Raw genomic sequence first — 7,370 nt, 5'->3', positions numbered from 1 at the left:
TTGCCAACATGAAACCCTTGAGTCCTGGTTCTTAGATTAAACGGGAGCTTGGGCCCTCTTCTCTGCAGACTTCTTGCTTAAATGGGGAAATAAAATACTTGATAAGTAGAAAGATTCTTTGTTGACATTTTTAAGCCAGCTGGGAGCCTTGAGAATTTGAGAATGGACCTTTTCACAGGCCATCAAGGGCCTGATGGAGTCTGTGGAAGACAAAGGCATTTTAGAGATGGCCAGCATTGTCTCTTGCCCACTCTGGAGCTGTCTTTGGCTCTGCCATCCCCAGGCTTTTGGTGAGATTTCAGCTGGTTTTAACTTCCCCAAGGTAAGACAGGGTCATTTTGGGTTTTCATTGCCCTGGAGCATGACGTTACTGACAGATAAAAAGGCTCCCCCAGGACAGCTATTAAAGCTGAAGGGCTGCATTTGTATAAATACCCAAACAAACCCATCAGGGAGATATATGGCAAGAGACAAACTCTCAGAATCTCAGAGACAAAGATAAACAAAGCCGGTTGAAATGACAGAGCCAGACCAGACTGGGGTTCACAAGAAATGTCCCCTGAAGGAGCTGTTGCAGGCACACCTATGCGGAGAGACCAGGCTGAGAAAAAAAGGCTGAGCGAGGTGCTCAGTGTAACTTCTGTTTTAACAAAGCAGGACTCGCTCAGCTCAGCTCAAGTTGTACCAAATGAGATGAATTTGCTCTTTCCTGGAGGGTCTGGTGGGAGACTTGGGGGGGGGGGTGACTTTTCAGATCTGGGGCCCCTGGTCTTTTCTTGATGAAGAAGGAATGCTGGCCTCGGAGCTCAAGGTGTGTGTAGAAGGTTCCCAGTGGCGGGGTAGCTGGGTCCAGCCCAGGAGCTCTGAGGAAGGGGCATGTGCAAGCTGCCACCATTGTCCCCCACCCCCCACCTCCAGGCACATACAGAGCTCAGGGGCAGGCCTCCAGACAAATCCATGCTACCCCAGTGACCCATGATGTGCCACTGCTCAGCCGGGGGCCTGTGATTTAGTTTTTCTACCCTAATATGATTCTAATCTTGTCCACAGTAAGCTGGATCTAATAAAAAAAATGGTGGAATGCCTGTGTGCAGTTAATGTGGATGGAGGATGACCAACCAGCCGCTCCCGGAATAGGCCCAGATGAAGAGCTCCCAGACCAGGTCTTGGGACAGCAGGCAGGGGGGCAGGTCTGCAGTGAGCAGGGAAGGCTTATGTTACTGCAAAGCTGAACTAGGCGGTGGGTCCTCAGGGATGCGGAGCGAAGAGGGCTCAGGAATCTGTACGCTTACTTTTTCTTTGCAACCAGTTATATAAATACATACGCAAGCTGGTTGCTGCCCGAAGGGTTCTGGCATGCAGCCAAACCATCCCCTGGGTCCTGGCACTTGGACACCTCAGCTTTCTAGCATTTAGAAGGCAACTTGATTGGAGTAGGCTGTGGATTTTGCTGATGCCGGGAAATTATTTTCTCTTGGATTCAAACCCTGCTTTGCTTGTTGAGAAAGGGAGATGGTGTGTTCTGGATAGGCATTGGCGAGAGATACCTCATTCTGGTTATTTTGGATGCCTCCAAACACCCAGCACGGATCTCTGGGTGCCCTTGGTATACAAGCAACAATTGAGGCCTTGACTTGAGTGTCATCTCCTTGGGAACATCTTCCCTGACCAGTCTTGCTCAAAAAGCAACAAAAAAACAAAACAAACAAAACAGACAGAACAACATAAAATGACCCACCCTGGCATCTTGCATTTATACCACTTAACGCTATCTAGAAATATTTATTTCTTTGCTTGTTTATTATGTCTGTCCCTCTGGACATGAGGTCCAGGAGAGCAGGGACCTTATTTGCATGGTCATGGTTCTATCCCTAGCATCTAAAACGGTACAGAAACACTGTGGAATGAATGGATATACTTTAATTTATCAGGTTGGTAAGATACGCAGAAATGACTGTCATGAAGGATGAAGCCTATACTCACAGGTTCCTAGAAACAGGAGGCACGGCACAACACCATGCAGGGAGACCTAGGGGAACAGCAGTTATCCAACAGGAGGCAGAAGGAGAGAGGAGGAAGCATGGGCATGAGTCTTTACTGTGGTTTTCAAGGGGAAGGAGTCAGTGAGCAGGCTAAGCAGCTGAGCAGATTTAGGATTGGCTAGTATGCATAATTTCTGCAGACTCTGAGTCATGAGGGTGGTCCCTCATTGTCTAGCACCAGGAATATTGCCTATAGTGCCTCCCAGACTGTAAAAGCCAGAAAGAAGAGGTGGTTTGGAGTCTAGGTTCCGGAGGGGGTAGTTTGCATATGAAAGACATGCAGGCAAGTTGTTTGCTATCTGCAGAAAATAGCTAATTCTGGGAAGGGCAGTCCCTTGCTTGGTTGGTCCCCAGGTTCCCAAGATGTCAAAGTATCATAAAGCACAGGCAGTAGAAAACATGATCAAGACAGAATAACGCTTTGACATGCATAGAAATGTAGAAGTTTACACAAATGTGAGAGAACCTTACATACTTGGAATGAGCTAAGACAACTAGGGCATCGTTCTATTTCTAAAGGTCCCGAAATTGCCATGTTTCCTTTGGGTGGTTTTGCCAATGGAACACTCAGTGGGGAAAGATCTTTTCTGACATCACCTCTCCCCAACTTTTATTGAAGTATAACGTGTTTTCAGGGAATTGCATAAGGTACAGCTCATGAATGTTCATAAACTGAATAGACCCAGGAAACCAGCACCCAGATAAAAAAAAGAGAACATTACCAGCAGTTGGAAGTCCTTCTTGTGTCCCTTCCATTTCCTACGGCAACATCGTGATGGTGCACAGGTTAGTTTTGTCTGTTTTTTAACTTCACATATATGGATTCATCATTTTTTTCTAATTATATTTGCAAAATTCATGCATATCATTGCATATGGTAGAAAACAGTTGCTTCTTACTGCTATACAGTATCCCATTGCGTGTACACACCCCAACTTATTTATCCATTCAAATGTTAAGGGCCATTTGGGAAATTTCCAGTTTGGTACTAGGACCCTCCACTGACTTTTCCCCACTCGTGTGTCAGCCAGTCTTGCAGCTGAGAGCAACAGACCTTTCCTTGGGCAATTTGACTCAGAAAGATGTATTTATTGGAACTGTTCAATGTAGCTCATAGAAGAAAAGGAGGGAGCAGCCGGGTTTTGAAAAGGGATGGACAAAGGGCAGGCATTTGGTGGAGCTGTGGAGTTATATGGACACAGCTGGGATGTCTACACCATTGCAAGCAAGGCCCTTCTCTGTGAGTCATGAGCGGGGAGAGGAGGAGGGCAGGCTGCAGGCTGGGGCCGCCATGTGCAATCTGACTTAGGGCTCACAAATGTTAGGAAAGGAAGGTGACTAGGAAGGAAGGAAGGAAGGGGAAGGAAGGAAGGAGAAGGAAGGAAGGAAGGAAGGAAGGAAGGAAGGAAGGAAGGAAGGAAGGAAAGAAGGAAGGACCTTCTACTCGTGGCAACTCTGAATGACCACCCATCCTAACCTGGTATGGAACTGCAGGACTGGCCACTGGTTAGCAGTTACCAGGCCAGGAGGATGGCGGTGCACACGTGGCATTTCCGGAGCTCCCGGACACTTGTGACTGACTCCCAGGAGCAAGAGTCTGAAATCCAGTCTCCCAGGCATCAGATTGGGATGACTCTGGGCACAACTGACCCTCCAGAGTCCCCAGCAGAATCAGGCTGAGCCTACTCTCAGGAGATGTAGCCTGAAATCATGCCCTTGTTTGGCTTCCCCTTCTTTCCTCCGGGCTTCTCTCCCTCCATAACCCATCTACTCTGGTGCACTTCTTTAATATGTCACGTGCAGACCGCATCTAGTCCTGGAACTGCTCCTAGAGAACTGGACCTGAGCTAAAGAATCTCATGAGCAAAAGTATGGTATGCATGTGTCTGTGGTGGATGGTATATGTAGGTATGGTGTGTGTGTGTGTGTGTGTGTGTGTGTGGTGTGGTGTGGTGTGGTATATGTGTGTGTGCTGTATGTGTATGTGGTGTGTGTGCATGGTGTGTTTATGTGTGTGGTGTGTGTCACTAAGTCCGGGCTGTGAGGTAGAAGGAGAAGGGCTCTGATGCTGCCCTATGTCTTGAGGGTTTCTCTTCTGTGCCTTCTGCAGCCCAGAAGAGGTGACTGAGGTGGGGGAACTCTCCCACCCGCTCCCACAGCTCTGTCTCTTCCCCTCCTCATGATCCTGCTCCCAATCTCCTCCCTCTACCCTCTTCTCCCCTGTGCCAGGTATTAAGCTCCCAATCCACCCCATCTGCTCTCCTCCACAGGACTCCCAACCCTCCATTATGCGGTCGCCCTTTGGGCTCTGCCAATAGGGGGCACCAGAGGGAGGCTGCAGGACCTGTCCCCTTCTGTTTGTTCCTGTTCCTGTCAGCATCACCCCATAACAGTCGACTGTGACCCCAACAGTGGTTGGGGGTTCCAGTTTTCCAGTTTGCTTCCCTCACTCCTGGGGTCTGCCTCATCCCCTCCCTCAGGGAGGCCAGCACCTGCTGGCAGGGAGGTCCACTTCAGAGACGTGAGCCCAGTCCTGGGGAAGTCTATCTCCAAGCTTCCAAAGCTCCAGTGCCAGCTGGCACTGAGGTCTGGTTCCAACTCCTCAGGGCCCCTTCTCCAGGCTTCTAGGACCTGGGTTCTAAGATGCTGCCTTCTTCCCTTTGTTCCTAGGGAATGCCAGCTGCTTTCTTCAGTGATTCTCTGTGTGTCTCTTTTTAGAGTCTTTCAGCCCTCCAACACCTGTTCAACCAATTCACTATATTTAGCTGTCTCTATTAAAGTATGGGGCGGGGTCTGTCTTCCTGACAGGCTCCTAACTGGAAGTCCACTCTCCCTCTCCCCAGGGCTCCCAGAGGCATGGTCTCATGCATTGCTCAGGGTTCCCTTGCAAGTCAAGAGAGAAATCCAAATGATCAGTTTTAAAATTCAAATCTTGGGGCATCTGGTTGGCTTAGTTGGTAGAGCATATGACTCTTGATCTCAGGGTTGTAGGTTTGAGCCCCATGTTGGGTGGAGAGATGACTTAAAAATAAAATCTTAAAAAAAAATTCAACTCTTATTCAAGATTACTGATGAAACTATCAATGCAAACAAAGTGAAAAAGCTCCACAATGACTAAAATTGTATATCGACAGAAGTCAAATCACCTCGACAAGGTTTTGATTGTTAAAGTCTGACTTAGGGAGTTGTTGGAAAATTCTATGTAGAGGAATAACAGGGTCAGATGTGTGGTGGGCTTCTGATGTGTTTTGGTTGCTCACTGTCTGTTCACACTACTCCCACCAACTGGCTCCATTCCATGCTGCCACCACTTTCAGTCCATGAGGTCAGGAGCTACTCTCCCAGACCAGAGGGAACACATGACTTAGGCCTGGCTCCTTCCTACAGGACTTGGAGTTGGCAGCACGCAAGCTGGAGTTTCTGTTGCCACTTTGCCACTGCATGCAGCCTGAGGATGAAGCCAGCTTTGGAAGAAGGGTAGAGCTGAGTGGTGAGAAGGAGGCCCTGGGCCTCAGTGATGGCCATTGAGTTTCTGTATCAAGCCAGTCCTGAAACTAGCCTCACACCAATAATTTTTCTTTTTGGTTAAGTCAGTTTGTGTCACTGCAATCAAAAGAGTTCTACCAGATGGATCTATAGATTTTTCTAGAAGACTTAAGAAGTGAAAGACGTGAAGGCACTGCAATGGTTGAAGCATTAGGACAGTGGTAGGAAATTCGAAAGGAGGAGGTAGAGTCAAGAAATATTAAGACTTGGTTTCTGAGTAAACACAGTAATTGAGAGAAATGGAGACAATCAGTGAAAAATATGGCACTCGGATTTGGGAAATAAGGTTGAAGATTGATGGTGAAATCACTGAGTTGGGAGTTAAACACAGGAGCAAGATGAGTGCAGAGCTGGAGATGAAGAAGTCCACTTTGGACACGAGTTGCCCGTGGATCGCCCAAGGCACTATGGTCACACCAGAGCAGCTGGGTGTGAGTGTGAAACTCAGGAGAGAGTCGGGGGTGGCACTGAAGGTTGGCAATCACCCCCACATAGACTGGTCACAAGCATGGCAATGAATGGAGATCATCTGGTATGAGACTAACCCCAGGATGAAGGCAGCCTGGCAGGACATGGAAAGGACAAGCTGAAAAACAGGAGCCTACCAGGGCAAGACTGACAGAGGTATAACAACAGATAGATGTGCAAGGACAGCCAGGAGAACAGCTTTCAAGGAAGGGAGCAAAACATTCAAGAAGGAGGTAGCGATTTGCTGTGTGATGTCATGGGCCAACCCATCCCATCTAGAAAGCCAAGAGAGTTCTCTCCTGAATGACCAGACTGATGAGGCAGATTTCAAATAATGTTCGTCTCTCACTTCCCTTCATACCCTCTGCTTATATCATCTCCTCTTCCCAGTCACTAGTGCCTCCACCAAGGTGCTGGAAGGAAGGAAGGAAGGGGGAAAAAAAAGAATGGAAGGGAAAAAGGTACTGATATAGGGACTCTGGCCAGGGAAAGGAAAGCTTTGGTTGCATGGTGTGTGCAGCTCTGCCTCTGTTTATGATGTGACCAGACTATGGCACAGGAGTTGAATCATTTGGCTACTGGAGCAATAAGTTAGTAGCATTTCATAGGGGGTGCTTTGGTTCACTTTTGGTAAGCAATTAGTGTTTAAAAGAGGTAAAGTTAGGAAGGACCTAACTTTAGACCATCTTTGTAGATAAATGCCAATATGAAAACACCCCTCACCAGAAAAATAGTAAAATTCATCTTGAGAAAAGAGAAAGCCACCCTTGTTTGGTTAGGATCTCTGGTTACTCTTTCATTTGATGGACATCCAGGGATTGTCCTGGAATTCTTAGATTCCAGCACCCAGCAAACCCTCCTATCATGATTAAGTCTTTCCAAACCTTGTATGTTGCACATCCTGCTGTATTTTTTGTTCTGGCCCCAGAGGAGACTGGGAAAACCTTTCAGCCTCTATTGGAGGTGGACGCCTCCTCATTCCTGCTGCAGCCCCATTTGAGAATAGAGCTTAGGCCACAGGATACAAGCTCCAAGCTGAGAATCTCAGGGCTCCATGATGAAACTGTGCTGATTTTTTTTCCAAAGCATCAATTAGTATACTTTTTAGGTGTTAATACAAAAGACATAAAAAATGCAGTTAAAAGAAATGACATGTGTTTACACGTGTGGACTATTTCTGAAAAAGACATACAGGAAGCTGCTAACAGTTACGGATGGAAAAGCTTGCCCCTGGTTGAGAAGGAGGGAAACTGTATGCTTTTTTGTACCGTTTGAATTTCATTTTATGGATGTATACCCCCAAATTAATTAAAA

Source organism: Prionailurus bengalensis, chromosome D4 (assembly GCF_016509475.1).
Source record: "Prionailurus bengalensis isolate Pbe53 chromosome D4, Fcat_Pben_1.1_paternal_pri, whole genome shotgun sequence".
NCBI lineage: Eukaryota > Metazoa > Chordata > Mammalia > Carnivora > Felidae > Prionailurus > Prionailurus bengalensis.
This window is presented reverse-complemented; position numbering follows the sequence as displayed.